The sequence below is a fragment of the Schistocerca cancellata genome, chromosome 3 (assembly GCF_023864275.1).
Source record: "Schistocerca cancellata isolate TAMUIC-IGC-003103 chromosome 3, iqSchCanc2.1, whole genome shotgun sequence".
Classification (NCBI taxonomy): domain Eukaryota; kingdom Metazoa; phylum Arthropoda; class Insecta; order Orthoptera; family Acrididae; genus Schistocerca; species Schistocerca cancellata.
In genome coordinates, this window is record NC_064628.1 from 241,826,744 (window position 1) to 241,846,689 (window position 19,946).

General features: G+C 41.4%; 1 protein-coding gene across 1 annotated transcript in view; it reads left to right on the forward strand.

Moving 5' to 3' along the window:
* The window catches only part of LOC126176243 (ATP-dependent translocase ABCB1-like), a 315,891-nt gene that overhangs the window by 31,305 nt on the left and 264,640 nt on the right, over positions 1-19,946 (forward strand). The gene's annotated exons all lie outside the window — the stretch shown is intronic.

Consider the following 19,946-nt stretch of genomic DNA (forward strand, 5'->3'; position numbering starts at 1 on the left):
TAGTGCAACGCTTGCCTCATATTATTAACGAAGATCAATTACAGCACTCTGTAACAGTATTTGTCATTTTTAAACGTTTTCACTTGTTTTCCGTTTTTGTCTGTTCTGTGTGGAGAACGGGCAAAGCACGAAATAATGCGTTCCTCCGTCATTTTCAACGTTTCTGTTTTGTTTTCTCTCCGCAGATGTCAAAAAATGGCGATTCTAGTTCATGAGAAACGAACATTCCATGTAATAGAACAGAAAATTAAGTTTGACAGTGGTAAATAAACGACTGCGTAAATGAAATTGTCGGAACATGAGTGTCAGTAAAAGATACTTCCTTCAAGTTAACTGAATTATAATAAATGAAAAGCGCTAGTTTGCTTTTGTTCTACAGTATTAATTTATTGTGTTAACCGGTTTTCGGCTTACAAGGCCATCATCAGACAGTTGATGACTATTGTTTTTCCTGTTTATTTTAATGTAGCTGAGCCACAGGAATCTTTTAGCAGTTTCTGATGACAAATGTTATTGTCCTTCGCATTTTACGCTTCAGCAATTCCACAGTGATGGCAGGAAATAAGAAACTTGAAGACTGTTTCTTGTCATTTTACAATACAGGAAAAGACGGTTGACGTACAATGTGTACAACAATCAAGAGGGAACACTAAGACTGGAAGACCAAGAACAAAGTTCTCGGACTAAAAAGAGTTTAAGACAGGAAGTAAGACAGGAATGCAATCTTTGGCCCCCACTAACATCGGTACTGACGATGCGTCATCTGCAAAATGCTGCAAGACAATTTATGTGACAAATAGGATGGGTATCCGCCTTTATTCATAGCGGGATGTTACAAATGAATTTATTAAATGAAACTATGGTGAACTGAGTTCTATGGACAAGTAGGAACAAATGATTTCAGCGATAAATGACTACATTTATGTATTTGAATAGCTATCTTAAACAACAGTAATCACTAAGAATTGCTTTCTGCGCTGTAATATAGTCATTACAAGTCCAGTTAAAACTGATTGATAGTTCACACTTCACGCGTTGTAGCTGGTTTCTTCCAGTCAGAGCGCTCAACGTCACGACCGAACCGTTAGCCATCGCTGCCACAGCAGTTAGTTCAAAAATGCTTCAAATGGCTCTGAGCACTATGGGACTTAACATCTGAGGTCATCAGTCCCATAGACTTAGAACTACGTAAACCTAACTAACCTAAGGACATCATACACGTCCATGCCCGAGGCAGAATTCGAACCTGCGACTTAGCAGCCGCGTGGATCCGGACTGAAGTGCCTAGAACCGCTCGGTCACAGAGGCCGACCAGCAGTTAGTTCTCTTTCAGTTCCTCGTCCGACTTTATTTCATGATGTGTTTAGGTCCCGAAACCTGGGTCTGACCCTTTTGTTTCATATTTTATCATACATTATAACAACACCAAAAATTGCACACCCACACAAGGAAGCTAGCGGAATACATACGTTTCGTACACAGCACTAACTAATCATTACTGAATACTTCCACACAAACGCGATTCAGAGTTACACATACAGTTATTATAATCACCGAGACTATCTTACATTATGTAAGCTTCGCACCTCACTGTGTAAAGCTGTTTTTCTAAAGGCTCCGATTCATCGTTGCGACTGAGTCACCCGCTTCATGAATATATGTAACGTAATGGCCTAGCTGTGACTGCCGTGTAGTAAGTAGCTGGTTCGAATCCCTTCAAATACAGTGAATTTATTTTATTTCTATATCCAGCTAAAAGACTGATTATTATTTTTATTCAGTTAATCGGTTAAATGTAATTTTTTTGTTTCTAATACTTTGCTGCGCCATTTTAATCATCATGTTGATGTTTTATTTGTTCTCATTTTTCTTCCTAGATTTCTTTCTTCGTTTGGGATCTGCCTGTATAGCCTATAATCTGCAAACTTAGTGCCGGCCAGTACTGCTCATTGTTTGCTAACACTATATCTCGTGTAGTGAGTGTGAGGATAGTTTCAAGTAACCAATGATTTCAGCCCTGAAATTGAGCAGAAATTCATTTCAGATTAACTCTTGTATCAATCAGGCTGTAAAGAACTAGTTTCGGGAGATTTGCCAAAATAATCTGTGAAAGGTGTGAAAATTTTAGCTGTGTTTGTATGATGATTACGGTATCACGGGAAAAGTTAACGATGAATGAAAGAAAGAACGAACATAGTGTGAAACTGTGTTCACTGTTCTAAGTGACGACTACAATAATGCCAATAAGTCCGTAAAATATTCCCTTCGAAAAGGCAGGAGAGTAAATTTCAATTTGCCACTGATAATGTACCGAGAAAATTAGTATTGAGTGGAACAGAGCGACGTCTGGTCGTTAATACAACACATATATTCTCAAAAACAAATGGATCAACAATTGCCTAACTTAAGAATCCATAAAAATCTGCGACGTTGATGTACAGATAAGAAAATTGTTGAACTTTAAGTAACACTCATCCTGGATAGTACTCTGTGTCTTCGTCACAGTACTGTAAGTTTTAAATGGTCTACTCAACAAGCAGAGGGCCATTGTCGAATAGGTGTTCAAGACATCTACTTACACGACAAGCAACTGGACCTTACCTGGCTTTCCCACTCCTTTGACACGCTTATAACTGGACGGGTGTAGTTATCACATTTCAGCGAGTCGTTTGCGAGCTTGAACGTTGTACTTCGGTATAAGTTATTTCGAATTCTGATCCACAGGTGCACTTATAAGGTCGTAAAAATTATAGTGCGTGTTGGTCTCACAAAATACTAATTTCGGACACGTTCTTGTAACTCATAATATCTAGGAATTTAGTTCAAATTTGATCTGTATTTCATCATTCATGATGACCAAGCTAAGGCGAGTAATCTGAGGGAAATGCCAATGAGCAACAAGGCACAAGAATTAGCAGTGAAAGTGACTTGTAATATAAATAGACAGCTACGTCTTGTATTTGGTGAACAGCAGTAACAGCACGTATGTCTTATTCACGATTTCCAGTCATGTACATTCGTTTTATAACTAAGGAAGAGAGAGACTGGTTGTATAGATTTTCGTACAGGCATCTTGAATATAGAAAGTTACTGACGTACATGATGCTTATACAGAATTGATTTACCAATTCATTCAGTATAACAGGTGTTTACATACATACAACCATTAAAAAATAAAACTGAATGAAAATTCTGTTGCTTGACATAGACCCAAAGGAACATATTTTTAATTGGTAAGATGATGACCGTTCGTGATTTTAACACAGACTGGATATTCATCATTCATGAATATAAAACTGAATTGAAGAAGGTTGAGAACTTTGCCTAGCCACGCCGTTACACCGCGTGTCCTGGATCGCGGTACCAGGTTCTTGTCCCGGTTCGGCGCACAGTCTAATTTGACAGGAAGTTTTAGATCAGCGCGCACTCCACTGCAAGGTGATAATGCGTTCTAGTTTCTTGCATCATCCTGCAAGTGGTTGCCGAATTTGTCATTTCATGGAAGTTTTCTCAAACTCACAGAATTTGTGTGTGTACAGCACCGGTGCGGAAATACCAGTATCGAAAAGCAGAATGGCACTCGCAGAGATGAGTCAAACAAATGTACCACTGGCACCACCAGTAAAGGAAATGTGAAATAAATTTACCACTCAATTAGTTTCAACAGAAGAGAAAGTAAAATGGCAGTACAGACGACCGTAAACGTATTACCGTAAACATAACTGCATTACTTTTTTGCTAAAAGTAGTAAATACAGTTTGCAAAAGTCGAAGAGTAACTAAAACGTAGTATCTTGGTGACGTATGGCGCCGCACTTCTGGTTCCTGCTATCGAATATTTGATTATATATTAGACAAGAGAAGTTCGAAATTTGCATGACATCCTCAAAGTATTTAATCTAAGTGAAGTACTCTGATTTTAATTAAATAAATAGTGTTTCTTGGTAACATAAATATGTACTCTCAAAAAAAATTTCGATCTTTTTATATTTATGTTTCGTCACGATTTTTATTCATTAATAATAAAGCAATAACAGTGACGACTGCTCTGGTTCCTAATAAAACAGCATTTCTGCAACAAGTACTCGCAGAATGTTACTGAAATAAACTTCCCCTAATGATCTGAAGAAGTCAGCTTGAGTAAGTAAACACCTCATCAAGTGCTTACAGAAGTTACTTGTTAGTGGAGACACACCTTTCGTAATACTTCGCTTGTAGAGTCAATTTAACGTTGGCAGGGCTCAGAGACAAATGAGTATCTTTCATGTAGTGCCCATTGGCTCCGCTTCTGGCAGCACTAGCGAAATCGTTCAAATGGTTCAAATGGCTCTGAGCACTATGGGACTCAACTTCTGAGGTCATTAGTCCCCTAGAACTTAGAACTAGTTAAACCTAACTAACCTAAGGGCATCACAAACATCCATGCCCGAGGAGCGAAATCGTCATGTGGTCGAACGCTACTTCAGCTGTGGCTACCCTTGCTTTGAAATTATCCGTACATGAGTCTTTCACCGAGAAATAGCATTGATATCAATATACAGAGGTAAAAAATGTACAATACAAGTGACAAATCCGAAACTAAGCAAAATCATTGACAGTTCAGGATCACCGAGTCTTAGATTATAGGATTCAGTTATTAAACCAGAAAATCTCAGTGATGTGAAACAGCAAACTCTAGTAGTCGAACAGTTAACCAACATTAATGTAGTTAATATGTGTAGATCCGTAGTTAAGCTGGCTAGGTCGCAAAAAACGGCACACAGCAGTTCAAGAATGACTTTACTGAGCACAAAGTATGCACGACGTGTTTCGGAATTCTGTTTTTCTTCAGAAATCCAAGTGGAATAGTAGCGCAAGGACAAGAGCGTTATCAGTTGAGACGACACGTTACGCACGCAACTGGGAACGCTCTTGTTTTTGTGCTACCTTCCCACTTCGGTTTCTGAAGATAGAAATAATTCCGAAACATGCCATGCATGCTTTGTAATCTATAAAGTCATTCCTGAACTACCGCGTGACTTTTAATGAGACCTACTCAGCTTAACTACAGATCTACGCATATTTATTAGAATGGTTACAAGCCTCCTATGTGACTTTATGTCACACCTTTGTTACCTTGGATGGTACAGTTAATAAATGAATCTCAATTCAACAGTGATTTTATAGGCGTATCCCCAATCGACCTGGATTCGCTATTGCAAGCGCCAACAACATGGCTGCGCCAGAAACAGAGAAACGCACTTTTCAGCGAAAACGAACCTTGCACTTTTCAGCGAAAAAGAATCACGTTACTGGCCACAGTTATCAGCCTCAACTGACTGTGATCTGCGGCTGGGGTACCACAGCGATGTTCAAAAAAAAAAAAAAAAAAAGAAAAAAAAAAAGGTTCAAGTGGCTCTGAGCACTATGGGACTTAACTTCTAAGGTCATCAGTCCCCTAGAACTTAGAACTACTTAAACCTAACTAACCTAAGGACATCACACACATCCATGCCCGAGGCAGGATTCGAACCTGCGACCGTAGCGGCCGCGCGGTTCCAGACTGTACCGCCTTTAACCGCTTGGTCACCACGGCCGGCCACTGCGATGTGACGACGACGAACAGCAGAGAAGGCGTGACTAAACTTATTTGCTGATTGGTTGCTGCTATTGAAGATGTGCTTTAAACGATTGGATGGCAGTCGTTTTATTCAGGTATAGCACCGCAACATTTTTGAAGTCATTAGTGCTTCGACTGACCTTTACCTCCCTTGTGTTATTCTTTTGATCTCTCGCACAAGTTTTGGTCATCTATTTGCCATGTTCTAGTCCTCGTCTAACAACCAGCCCCTCTGCAGTTCTCCAGGCGCCGGTGTCGAAAACCTTAGCAGATGTTCCATTAATCTGTATCTCCTTCTGTTAGAGTCTTCCACAGTTTTCTTTCTCCATCTACTTTTTTGAGTTTTTCTGGTTGCTGTGGTCTTCAGTAAGAAACGTTGTCTCAAGCAGCTCTCCACGCAAGTCTATCCCGTGCAAGCCCCTTCATTTCTGTATTACTACTGCAACAGACATTCACTTGAACTTGCTTACTCCATCAAGCCCTTGTTTGCCTCCAAAATTTTTCCCCTCCACGTTTCCCTTCGTTACATAACCGACGATTCCTCGATGAGTTCTGTCAACCATCATTTTGTGATCATATTGCACCTTAAATTTCTTTGCAAAGCATTTCTATTCAGCCTCTCTTCATTTCCAGAAGCCTCAATGTCGTATGGAAGCTAGAAGATCTGAAAATGGAAATAGAGAGATCTATTGTAGATATAGTGGTAGTCAGTGAAGTGAAGTGAAAGTAAGGTAAGGATTTTGGTCAGAAGTATGAAGGGTAATACCAACAATAGTAGAAAATTGTTAAAATGGGAGAAAATTCATTATGGATAGGAAAATAGGGCAAAGAGTGTGATGCTGTGAACTGTTAATTGCCAGGGTTATTCTCATCGGAATGAAGAGCAAACCAACTCTAACAACAGTTGTTCAGATATACATGTCAACGTCACAAGCAGAAGATAAAGTTATAAAGAAAGTACATGTGGATGATGCAGGCGTAATATAGGTGTAAACGGAGATGACAGTCTAATAATCTTGGGGGTTTTAAAGTGGTAATAGGAGAAGTTACAGAAAGGGTTATAGTAGGATACGGGCTTGGTAGTATTAATGGGAGACGAGAATGACTAATTGAGTTCTGCAGTAAATTTCATCTAGTAAACGCGAATACACTATTAAAAAATAGCAAAACGGAGGAGGTGCGCTTATAAAAGGCGCAAGCCATGGAAAAAATCCAACTGGCTTACAGCATGGCTAGACAGAGGTTCCGAAATCAGATTGAGCTGTAAGGTATATCCAGGAGCTGCTATAGACCCGGATCACAATTAAATAATGTTGAACAATAGACTGAGGTTTAAGAGAATTTTCCTGATGAATGGCAGAAAGTGGGTTACTGTCGTACTGGCGAATAATACTATGCGTTTGAAGTTCTCTAGGGCTGCAAATACAGCACTAATGAGTACCACAGCAGGCTGTGAAGTTGAAGACTAAAAGGAGGAATCAAAGAAGTTGCGAAAACAAGGATACGATAGTAAGATAACCGTGTCCTCCGAGCTCTTTGGATGAAACTGATTAGAGTGGAGTTGAAGGTAGCGCGCCGTGTTGAATAATGTGTGATTGTTGAAGTCAGAAAAGCAGCCAGTGTGATGAGTAAACGAGAATGCGTGTATCAATCTTACACCAATACTACATCCTGGTTTAACTGTAGTCTTCTAAAAGTTTTATGGATCTGAGTTTAAAGCAGTAACGGTTCAGTACCTGCTCCTCCACGCCGATACCTCACAAGTCTCGATGAATCTACGGAGAATGGCAATGCGAAAGAGAACGAGTTGATGACATAACATTAACATTAAAAATGACAAAGAGAGTAACGGTACGCGCTCGACAATAGGCGGGAGTACGCACTGTTGTCCGGCTAGCAGGAATCAGCGTGACCAACTGCACATCCGGAACGAATTGTTAACTAACTGTGAAGTGAAAAAAGGAATAAATTTATGCTGTGTAGATCAGCTGCAGGAACTGCAAAAATACCATGGAGAAGCTTTCGAGATTACAGAACTTTCTGCATTAAACACTCCCAACAGTTAACGTTGATAAAATATAAGTATCAGAAGTAACAATGCCGTAGTTTTGTCTAACATTGCTGCAGTAGAATTTCTGGAAGTTACAGTTATATCACTGGGTGTGGCACAGCGTGTGAAAATTTAGAGTGAACTGTGTTGGAACTTTGCGTTACATATTTATTTGAGTTGAGTTCGTTGTTAAGGTTTTACTATTGCTAATAGTATCGTTATGAACCAAACAAGAGAATTATTTAACGAGATAAATAAATACCTGACAGCAAAATGAAACAAGGCGATGCATCTACTGATTCAGGATTTTTGGATAATAGCGAAATTAGACTATGAGATATTATTACTAGGGAGTGCTGGACAGCAATGCCTCCGAATTTCCTATGTGAAAATTCTGAAGACTTTTTAAGCAAAAGATACGTTATTAACATTCTACGTATTTATTCTTCATGTCAAAATATTTGCAGCCCTCTGCCGCCAGAGGGATCCGAATTGTACTGTGTAACATGGTGGTGTGTAACGTAACTGAGCCGGAGTGTGAGAAACAGCGTGCTGTAATCGACTTTCGAGTTCAAAGAGTTCGTCCACTTATGGAGCACTCTCTCCCTCAGCATGACAATGTTAGAAGACACACGACTGCTGCAACATCTCAACAAATCGAAGCCTTGGGTTCACTGCGACGTGTCGTTTTTCATGCAGTCGCAACTTGGCCTAATCCGATCTCTATCTCCAAAAGGTAAAGAGCACTATTGAGGTCTTCGCTCTGACGAAGCGTTGAAAGCATACGTGAGATTGTAGCTCCGTCGACGAAGTCAGACTTCTACAGTGACGGTATCAATAAACTGTTCTCCTATTAGGAGAAATGCGTTCGTCGTCACGGTGAGTATGTTGAGAAATAAATATGTAGAACATTAATAAAGTTTGTTTTATTTCAAATTCGGAGGCAATACTTCTCAGCACGCCCTCATACATAAAGTAACACGCCTTACGCAGGGTCGCATTAAGATCAACAAAAAGAAAAAAAAACGACTGTTAATGAAGTGGAAAAACTGTATCAACCTATGGCATTAATTAAAGAAAAGAACGAAGAACTTCAAGAATGGAGGAAAGAACAGTAGGAAGACGTTAAAGAATTAATGAGAGAACTGGTGGCACGACAGTTAAAGGGGAAGGAAGAACATAAAGATATTTTTTCGTCAGTGTTTCGTAGACAGGAAGCACGTATAGCCGAATGCGAGGAACTGAGGCCAGTTTGGAAGCAGGACTACGAAACAAGTCTGAAAGAGTCGCAGCTATGTGGAAGAAAATCCGAGCGACTGCGGTGTTACCAAAGAATGAATGCACGAAAGTATCGTGGAAGGCGATGTATACAGATCAGCCAGAACATTGTAACCACCTATCCAATTGCCAATTGTCTCCCTTTTTCACGGATAGCCGAGCGGCATTAGCCGAGGGGTCTATGGCGCTGCAGTCATGGACAGATGGACTGTGCTGCTGGTCCCGGCGGAGGTTCGAGTCCTCCCTCGGGCATGGGTGTGTGTGTTTGTCCTTAGGATAATTTAGGTTAAGCAATGTGTACGCTTAGGGACTGATGACCTTAGCAGTTAAGTCCCATAAGATTTCACACACATTTGAACATTTTTTTCACGGATAGCAGCAGAGACGTCTTGGTAGGTCGCTAGAGGGAGTTGGCACCACATCTGCACACACAAGTCAGCAATTCCGTAAATTCCGCCACGTTCAGTCACATACTACATGTGTTCGATCGAGTTCACATCTGGCTAGTTGGCGGGGCCAGCACATCAACTGGAACTCGCCATTGTATTTCTCTGACCACTCATTCACAATCCTGGCGTTGTGAGATGGCGCATTATTTTGTTGAAAAATGCCACGGCCGTCGGGAAAAATGATCGCCATGAAGGGGTCTGCAGCCAGTATACGATACTCCTTCGCCATCATGGTGCCTTACACAAGCTCCAGTGGACCGATGGATGCCGTCGTGAATGTTTCCCATAGCATAACTGAGTCGGCGCCAGCTTGTCTCCGTTCTGCAGTACAGGTATCAAAGAGCTTTTCCCATGGAAGACGACGGACTTGCGCAGTCCCATCGGCACGATCAAGAAGCTATCTGGATTCATCGGGCCAAGCAACGTTCTGCCACTGCGCCAACATCCAGCGGCGATGGTCACGTGCCCATTTCAGTCGTAGTTGCCGATGTCGAGGTGTTAACACTGGCACATGACTGGGTCGTTGGCTGCGAAGGCCCATCGTTACACTATGTGTTCAGATACACGTACTCTGCCCCGCATTAGAGCCTGATGCTAGTTCAGTCACAGTTCGCTACCTGTCCTGTTTTACCAATCTGCCAATACTCCGACATCCGACGTCTGTAATAGGTGTTGGCCGCCCAACCTCAAGACGTGTGAACGTTGTTTCACCTTGGTTATGTCACGTGTTGAAGACATTACCACAGCGCATCTCGAACACCCGACTAGCCGTGCAGTTTCCGAAATGCTAGTGCCGAGCCCCTGGGCCACTAGAATCTGCCCTCGGTCAAATTCAGATAGACCGCGCGTGTAGCATGCTCACTGATACTACATGCACGGTGCGTGTCTGACTAACAGTCATTCCTCACAAGGTGACGCTGCTATCGCCTGGACAGGTTTATTTCGATAGTAGGTCGATGGTCATAATATTCTGGCTGGTCAGTGTACAAGCGGTGCGAAGGGATGTCACCAAAATCGAGAAGACAAGTTTGTTGGTACCGTCACTGTAGAACGTTTAACTTTGTTGGGAGACGCAACCTCACCTCTGCTTGCACCGCTTCACCGCCATCAAAGTGTAGTCTTCGAAGATATTCTTTAAGTTTTAGGAACAGAAAAAAAAATCGCATGAGGCCAAGTCAGGACTGTAGGGAGGATGATGGATGACTGTGAACCTAAGGCGTCGGAACGTTGCAGATGTCGCAGCGCTCGGGTATGGTCCTGCATTTTCATGCTGACTGAGATGGTGCTCCATGTGTGGAAGAAGTTCTCTGCTGTGATGTTTAAAGCTTTCCCGGCGTACTGATTGTTCCATAAAAACACGGGAGAACTGCCGGATATCAGTAACTTCCTGCCACGATATTTCGGCGCAGAGTCTTCTGGCCATCTTCAGGTGAATGCCACTGTAGTAGTACTGGCGAGTACGCGCTGAGCTCCGCTATTTAAAGCCTTCTGAGGTGACATTGCGCATGCGCTGCTCAGTGTGCGAGTTCATAACGGCTCCAGTACTACTACAGTGGCATTGACCTGAAGATGGCCAGAAGACTCTGCACCGAAATATCGTGGCAGGAAGTTACTGATATCCGGCAGTTCTCCCGTGTTTTTATGGAACAATCAGTACGCCGGGAAAGCTTTAAACATCACATCAACCAACTCTACGGGGAGGAAGTGATGGAATGTATTCGAAGATTCGACAAGTTACGTGAAAGAAGAGCGAGGTTGCTGAGCTCGTTGATATTCTTATTAAGTTGCAGAGACAAGGGCATTATTCCAACGTTTGCCAAAATTGTGCATTTCATAAATACCACTGCTGCAAACAACATCAAGCGTAAAGCAAGCATGGCTTTGGTTAGAGAAAGGATTCGTTTTACTCGGCGAGAATTGGATTCTGTGTCAACGGACATGTTCCACATACATTTGGAATTGGCAACAAGACTATCTTCTCTGTCGTGGGACTGGGTGGATGGTGTGACATGGGCTAAAGCAAACTGGAGCCATGATAAAGCTGTGACGAGGCAAACTGCCAAGATTGACAGACTTTCTAAACAGATGCAGCAGGAAGTTCCAACTCGACGTTCTGTTGTTAATTTGACAGAGAAAACTTTAGATGTCTGTCTGTGCTAGCAAAAGGACTGAATTTTGCTCCCACAGCTGTTTCACCGCCACTAGTGGATTTCGTCAGTGCCGTCGAAGAAGCTGTATGCCGTCTTGATACAGATGAAGCGGAGGAAGTTCGTCGAGAGTCTTGCCGTGTATTGACCAAGGGTGCGCCAATGAAGAATAACATCTCGCCCATGGAGAGGATAGCCCTCCGTAACTTACGAGCAGATGTGGATACAGCAGTCTTAAAATCTGACAAAGGAAACGCTGCTGTCCTCATACCAAGGGATGACTATATTAATAAGATCAATGTTTTATTATGTGATTCAACGTATCGCAAAATCGATAAGGATCCCACGAGTAGAGTACCGCGAAAAACAGCAGAACTTTTATCAAATAGTTCTCTACCGAAGGAGGTCAAGAGACTGAAACCAAACAGTTCAGTTCCACCTAGGCTATATGGACTGCCTAAGATCCACAAGGAAAATGTGCCATTACGTCCAATTGTGAGTAACATTGGAGCAGCCACCTACGACCTAGCAAAATTCTTGGCATCTCTGCTCAAACCAGTGATAGGCAAGTGTGCACATCACATAAAGAATTCTGGTGATTTTATCAGTCGACTTCGGTCACTACAACTGCAAAGTAGTGATTTATTGGTCAGTTTTGACGTGGTTTCACTGTTTACAAAGGTGCCTCTGGTGGATTCACTACATCTCATTGGCAATATGTTTGGTGCAGACATTACAGCGTTGTTTGAGCATACTCTCTCCTCCACATATTTTATATTTAACAACGAATTTTACGAACAATCTGATGGTGTCGCCATGGGGAGTCCTTTGTCTCCCCTGGTGGCCAATCTTTTTATGGAGGATTTTGAGGAGAGAGCACTCGACTCTGCCACTTTTAAACCGACAGTATTTTGGCGGTACGTTGACGACACTTTTATAGTGTGGCCTCATGGTCTGGACCGTCTCCAAGAATTTTTACGTCACATGAACTCCGTACATGAAAACATAAAATTTACCATGGAGATAGAGAGAGATGGTTGTCTGCCATTTTTAGACGTCTTGGTGCGACGGAAGAGTGATGGCACACTTGGTCACTCGGTGTACAGAAAGCCCACTCATACAGACCTGTATCTACAAGCCACTAGTTGCCACAATGGGCGTTCTCAAAACCTTGGTCCACCGTGCCCATACTATCTCTGACGCCGACAGTCTTCAAGCGGAACTGGAACACCTGCAAAAAGTATTTTTGAAGAATGGCTTTTCACCTAGGCAGGTGAACAGAGTGATGAAGACCTACAAACGACGGAACAAGGAAGAGGAAGAGGCCTTCAGGTCGACTGTTTATCTACCATTTATTGGGAATATTTCTTCACAGATAGGCAGAATATTGAGAAAGTATCAAGTGAGAGTCATCTTTCGCCCTCCTTCCAAAATTTCATCACTGGTGGGATCCGTTAAAGACGCCCTGGGCCTGCGTAAACCAGGTGTTTACAAAATTCCGTGTGAATGCGGCAAATCATATATAGGGCAAACAACACGAACTGTGCAGGAACGCATTGTGGAACACCAACGGCATACTCGCCTTGTCCAACCCACCAAGTCCGCAATCGCCGAACATTGTATTTCCACAGACCATTCCATGAATTACAACGACACAAAAATTTTGGCCCATACATCAAACTTTTGGAGCTCGATTATCAATGAATCTGTGGAAATAAGATTGTCTGACATCGAGACTCTCATCAATCGAGATAGCGGTTATCAGCTGAACTCTGCTTGGAATCCTGTTATAGAGAAACTTCGTAGTCGACGTAGTTATCTGCATAAAGATGGAAATCGACCTGACACCGATACGCCAGGCTTTCGCAGTGGAGGGCGCGAGGCGCAGCGCACGGAGCCGTTATGAACTCGCACACTGAGCAGCGCATGCGCAATGTCACCTCAGAAGGCTTTAAATAGCGGAGCTCAGCGCGTACTCGCCAGTACTACTACAGTGGCATTCACCTGAAGATGGCCAGAAGACTCTGCGCCGAAATATCGTGGCAGGAAGTTACTGATATCCGGCAGTTCTCCCGTGTTTTTATGGAACAAGTTCTCTGCTGTTAGAAACTCGATTACACCACGCTATTTTTCACGCACCGACGTAGATACAGTACGTCATACACCGCCTGTTGCACGCTACAGTTCGGAGCGCTCTAGCGGAAGAAGGTTGCAACTTGCGTTTGTGAAGCGGGAAAGTTGAACGAATAATAAGAAAAAGAAAGGCTAGATTCATTACTTTTCAGCACTCCCTCGTGGGAAAGTCAAAACACCTTCGGTGAAATTAAAAGCAATGCCATCGACATTAAGAGTGCAGTGGGAATTTCACTGTTAAACGCAGAAGAAGGAGTGGTCAGATGCAATGAATACATTGTTGCCTTTACGATGGAGATGATATGCCTGGTGACGTGGCAGAAGAAGAAATGGGAGTCGATGTGGAAGTAATTGGAGATCCAACGTTAGAAACAGAAAGAGATCTGAAAGACATGTGATCAAATAAGGGAAAAAAGGATAAATAGCATGTTTGCGGATTCGAGTAAGCTGCAGTTAAACGACTATTTCGCTTCTGGTGTAGAATCAATGACACTGAAGACATACGATCAGACTTTCAGGAAGTTGTTATCCGCGCAATACCGAAGGCAGCCAGAACAAGAAAGCACTGAATTTGAGTTTTCGGTCCGAAGATTTTTAGCTCAAAACTGGAGTGCGTGAAATGCTTCCTTGCTTCCCTGCCAAATCATTGACTGTGAAATTACTAGGACTCTTAGTACAGGCCAGAACATGTTCCATATTCTCAAATATGCCACAATCACATCTGTTGTCATGTTCCACTTGACCATGTTTTCCTTCACGGGTGCTACGCCCGTTCTTATGTGTTTCAGGCTCCTCCAGATCTTCCATATGAGGTTCTTGCCGTTGAGTGTCTCCTGTAGTGGAGCATGATCAGTCATCTGGAGGCTCGGTGACTTCTTTGTTCAGGTTTTAGTCTTCCAGGTCAACAGGAAGCATCAAAGAATGTGTCACGATCATCGGCAGTCTGCTCAAAATGCACAGTATTTTCGAGAACAGGTCTTTGGGACCTAGGATATTTGTATAATTTATCGAGCAGTGTGGATTTCATGTAACCGGGCTATTAGCTGCCGTCGTTTATATGGCAGAAAACCCAAAGAGATTCTGATCATGCATAAAGCACACCAGTGGCAAGACGCAGTCAATACTGTCACTGCGCGATAACAACGGTGAAGTCACAGATGACAGTGCCACTAAAGCAGAGTTATTAAACACGGTTTTGCAAAACACCTTCACCAAAGGGGACGAAGTAAATGATCCTGAATTCCTATCAAGAACAACTGGCAAGATGAGAAAAACAAAAGTAGATAGCCTCGGTGTAACAAAGCAGCTTGAATCACTTAATAAAACCAAGGCCCGATCCAGATTGTATACCAGCGAGGTTCCTCTCAGAGTATGCTGATACAATAGCTCCATATTTAGCAATTATATGCAACCGCTCGCTCACAGAAAGATCCGTACCTAAAGACTGGAAAATTGCTCAAGCCACACCAATACCCAAAAAGGTAAATAGGAGTAATCCGTCGAATTACAGGCCCATATCACTAAAGTTGACTTTCAGTAGGGTTTACGAACAAATAATGTATTCGAACATTATGAAGTACCTCGAAGGTAACGATTTAGTGACACACAGTCATCACGGATTCAGAGAATATCGTTCTTGTGAAACACCGTTAGCTCTTTATACTCATTAAGTAATGAGTGCTATCGACAGGCGATGTCAGATTCATTCCATATTTTTAGATTTCCAGAAGGCTTTCGACACCGTTACTCATAAGTCTAACCAAGCAACGTGCCTACGAAGTATCGCCTAAGTTGTCCGACTGGATTCGTGATTTCCTGTCAGAAAGGTCACAGTTCGTAGTAGTAGACTGAAAGTCATCGAGTAAAATAGAAATAATGTCCGGCGCTCCCCAAGGAAGTGTTTTAGCTCCTCTATTGTTCCTGATCTAAATTAACGATATAGCAGACAATCTGAGTAGCCGTCTTAGGTTATTTGCAGACGATGCTGTCATTTACCGTCTTGTAAAGTCATCAGGTGATCAAAAGTACTTGCAAAATGATTTAGATAAGATATCTGTATGGTGCGAAAAGTGTCAATTGACCCTGAATAAACAGAAGTGTGAAGTTATTCACATGAGTACTAAAAGAAATCAGCTAAATTTCGATTACGCTGTAAGTCACAAAAATCTGAAGGCTATAAATTCAGCCAAATACTTAAGGATTACAATTACGCATAAACTAAATTGGAACGATCACATAGATAATACTTTGGGTAGAGAAAACTAAAGACTGCGATTCATTGTCAGAACACATAGGAGGTGCAACAAGTCTACAAAAGAGACTGCTTACAACACGCTTGTCCGCCCTGTTCTGGAGTACTGCTGTGCTGTGTGGGATCCGCATGACATCGGACTGACGGATGACATCGAAAAAGTACAAAGAAGGGCAGCTCGTTTTGTATTATCGCGAAGTAGGGGAGAGAGTGTCACAGACATAATACGTGAATTGAGTGGCAATCATTAAGACAAAGGCGTTTTTCGATGCGACAGGATCTGCTCATGAAATTTCAGTCAGCAGTTTTCTCCTCCGATAGCGAAAACATTCGGTTAGGGAGAATGATCATCACGATAAAATAAGAGAATTCAGGGCTCGTACAGAAAAATTTAAGTGCTCGTTTTTCCCGCGCGTCGTTCGAGAGTGGGACTGGAGAGAGACAGCTTGAAGGTGGTTTATTGAACCCTCTGCCAGGCACTTAATTATGAATAGCAGATTAATCACGTAGGCGTACACGAAGACGTAGACGAACGTACTGAAATACTACTGCAAGCGATCAGTTGGGAGTGGTAAGGTGAGGGGGAACGAAAACAATATTCAAACCAAAAAAATACAATTTCATTTTTTAAAGGGTACTCCAAATATTTATAATGTATTTCGTCAACATGTTAAGTCTTAGAAACTAAAAAAAATGTAAGCACATGAACAGTACAATTTTGAATTAGAAACTAAATAATTTAACTTGGGATATCAAACCGTTGAGTTTCACCACACTCCGTTGGTTCTGTTTAATCATACATTAAATGAACCACAGTGTGACCTAAAACAGAGAAAAAAGAGAAACATTGTAATTAACAAGTCATCCATACTAATATATCGCACATGATTAAAAATTTAATTATTAGATCACGACAGGCAATTATCCACTTTAAAACTTGAACTGGCATTTATGCTGACTACGCAATAGGTTACAGTAGCAATTCATATAATACTGATGAGTTATCGGCAAGTTCCAAAGCCAAAAGACAGAAATAACACTAACACTAATTAAATTGCCAATGTCAAATAGTGCGAACGGTAAACTCTTTGTAAATAACACTGGGATGAAGGGATGAACACAAGCGTAAAACACAGTGTAAAGAACAGTGGGTGGCTCGTAATAGCAGCTTGTACAGTCTACACATCAAACAATTTCTTACTGCTCAGCCTTTTCACATGCCCATGATTTCCGCAGACACCAAACAGTAGACACAATACCAGGGCTGTCTTCTCTCAAACATGTAAAACGGCAGATTAGCAAAACGGTACAGCTGAAGGATGGTTACAGCCCGTCAGCTTTGACCAACGACATCATAGTTTACTCGTAGATATTAATGTCTTTATTTTCGAGCCTTAGATAATAAATCGGTTATCTTCTGTGACGTAGCGTCATCACTGTAAACTGAAATAAATGAATGTGTTTTTGGAAAGACCGGGCTAGAGAGCGTGTACTATTTTTGTAGCTTGAATTACATCATTTGCTCGTTCCAATTAATTCGGTACTTATTTTCATTCTTGGTGAGTTTGAGATATTTTGGAATAAATGTTTTTCATTCTGGACAATTTTAACTTTTTCGATTTTTGTTTGTCGTTCTATAAATACGGAAGATTTGAAGCACTGTTCGTCAACTGCAGAACGGAACACAAATTTTGCAGGTAGTTTCCTTTAATTTACGTCTATGGTCACAAACTTTTTGTTAACAGATTACCGGTTTCGGTCTATAATGACCATCATCGGATCTGGAGCAAAAATGGGAAATAACATAAATACACTCGCAGATTGTCTTCAGCTTAAAAACAATAAATAGACCATAATGAAAAGTACTACTGACAAGCATATGCATTTGTGCGCTCTAAGTATGAAGAGGCATACCTGTTTATAAAACCAAGTCCTAATGTACTGCAGCCATAGTGGCATCGTCAAATGTTAAATGTCAGCACCAGCATCGTCAAATATCTGACATTTAACATTTGACGATGCCACTATTTTATATATATATATATATATATATATATATATATATATATATATATATATATATATTTGACGATGCTGGTGCTGACATTTAACATTTGACGATGCCACTATGGCTGCAGTACATTAGGACTTGGTTTTATAAACAGGTATGCCTCTTCATACTTACAGCAGCACTACTGTTCAAAACAAGCTGCCGTACAGTAGCCACAAGATGTTTGTATTGTAAGTTCACCAGATGTCGCGCTAATGTCGGCATACACTAGTTTTCAATAATTAACTAAACAGCGTAAAATAATGGGGGATACAATAGATGAAATGTGTAATGAGCTTATAACGTTTTAAATGCGTTACAGTAACAAAAAGCGATGAAATAGAACACGACAAAAGTCAGATTGTTAAAAAGAGGAAGTGTTAAGAGACAGTAGTTGACATATGTAATAGTGCCAATATTCTAGATAATGACATAAATAATAAACACTTTTCATAATGTTAAAAACCATAAAACAAATCGCTAAAGGAGTCACAATGGAAGAAAACATAGTGCTGCACATAATCAGCGCCCTCTGTTATCGCTAACACCAGAATTCCACATAGGCGAGAAGTGGTTGGAGGAACTTGACCGCCAGAGGGCCCCTCGTACCCTGCGGCACTTACGTCATTATCTAAACTATTGGCACTAGAGCATACAATATGTCAACTACTGTCTCTTAACTCTTCCACTTTTTAACAATCTGACTTTTGTCGTGTTCTATTTCATCGCTCTAATGAACTGTTGACACATGTAGCCACTCCCTACTTTGGAGAAACACACAAATCGGGGGGGGGGGGGGGGGGGGTGTAAGCATCCACCAAGACAATATATACATTCTGCCCTCTTAGAGCATGGAAACGACATTGAATAACCGACAAACTGCGAGGCAGTGCTGAAAAGTGATGACTCCGAATCTTTTATACGAAAACTGCTAAAGCTTTTTAAATAAAACAAACTTTATTAACAAGCCACATCTTGATTCTCCATGTCTACCTATTTTCAGCCCCTCGAGTTCTCTGAATTATAGCGTGTAATATGATGGTATGTAACGTAACCACATCGATGAGGGAGAAACGGGGTGTTGTAACAGAGTTCCGAATTCGAACAGTTCGTTCACACATGGAGTACCCTCTCGTTCAGCATGACAGCGCCAGACCACATCTGCAACAGTCCGACGTCTTGGGTTCACTGTCACTGATCATCACCCATATGGTACCGACTTGGGCCTATCCAATTTTCATCTGTTCCCAAAACATAAAGAACACAATGGAGGACTTCACTTTTATAGCGACGAAGCGGTGCAAGCAAAGGTAAGGTTGTGTGTCCATCAACAAATTCAAACATTTTACAGTGATGGTATTAACAAATTGACCTCTCTTTGGTAGCAATGTATTCGTCGCTAGAGTGACTATGATGAGAAATAAATATATAGACATGAAGAATAAAAATTAAAATTCAGGAAAACAGTCTCTATTGCAACAGATGTGTATTTTGGTTGGCTTCAGTCTATAATTTAAACCATCTTCAGGCGGTAAGCACCATCATGGTGGCGGGTAGTGGTGGACGGAGCAAGATCCGTAAGAACAGGAACTTCAGCCAAAATAAACATTAGTTGCGATAGAGCGTGTTTTACTGAACTTTAGTATTTTACACCGATCGTGTTCACTCTCCATGAAAGAATACTTTCTAAAATTGTAAATGAAGAATAAAGATGTTGAGTGTTAATGAAGTTTGCTTTATTTAAAACGCTTGAAGAGTTTTCACATAAAAATTTCGGAAGCATTACTCTTCAGAACGCCCTCGTATTTGTACATCGGTCCCTTTTCCCGACTACAGTGCAACAAACTACGACGAGAATTGGGTTTGCGCTACGCAGACTGACATTTCTGACATTTCGTGACAAACTTTCAAACAATTTAATTAAGAGATGGATACGTAATACAGGAAATCTTTATTAACGTGATACCCAACTACTTGATTCCCACTGAGG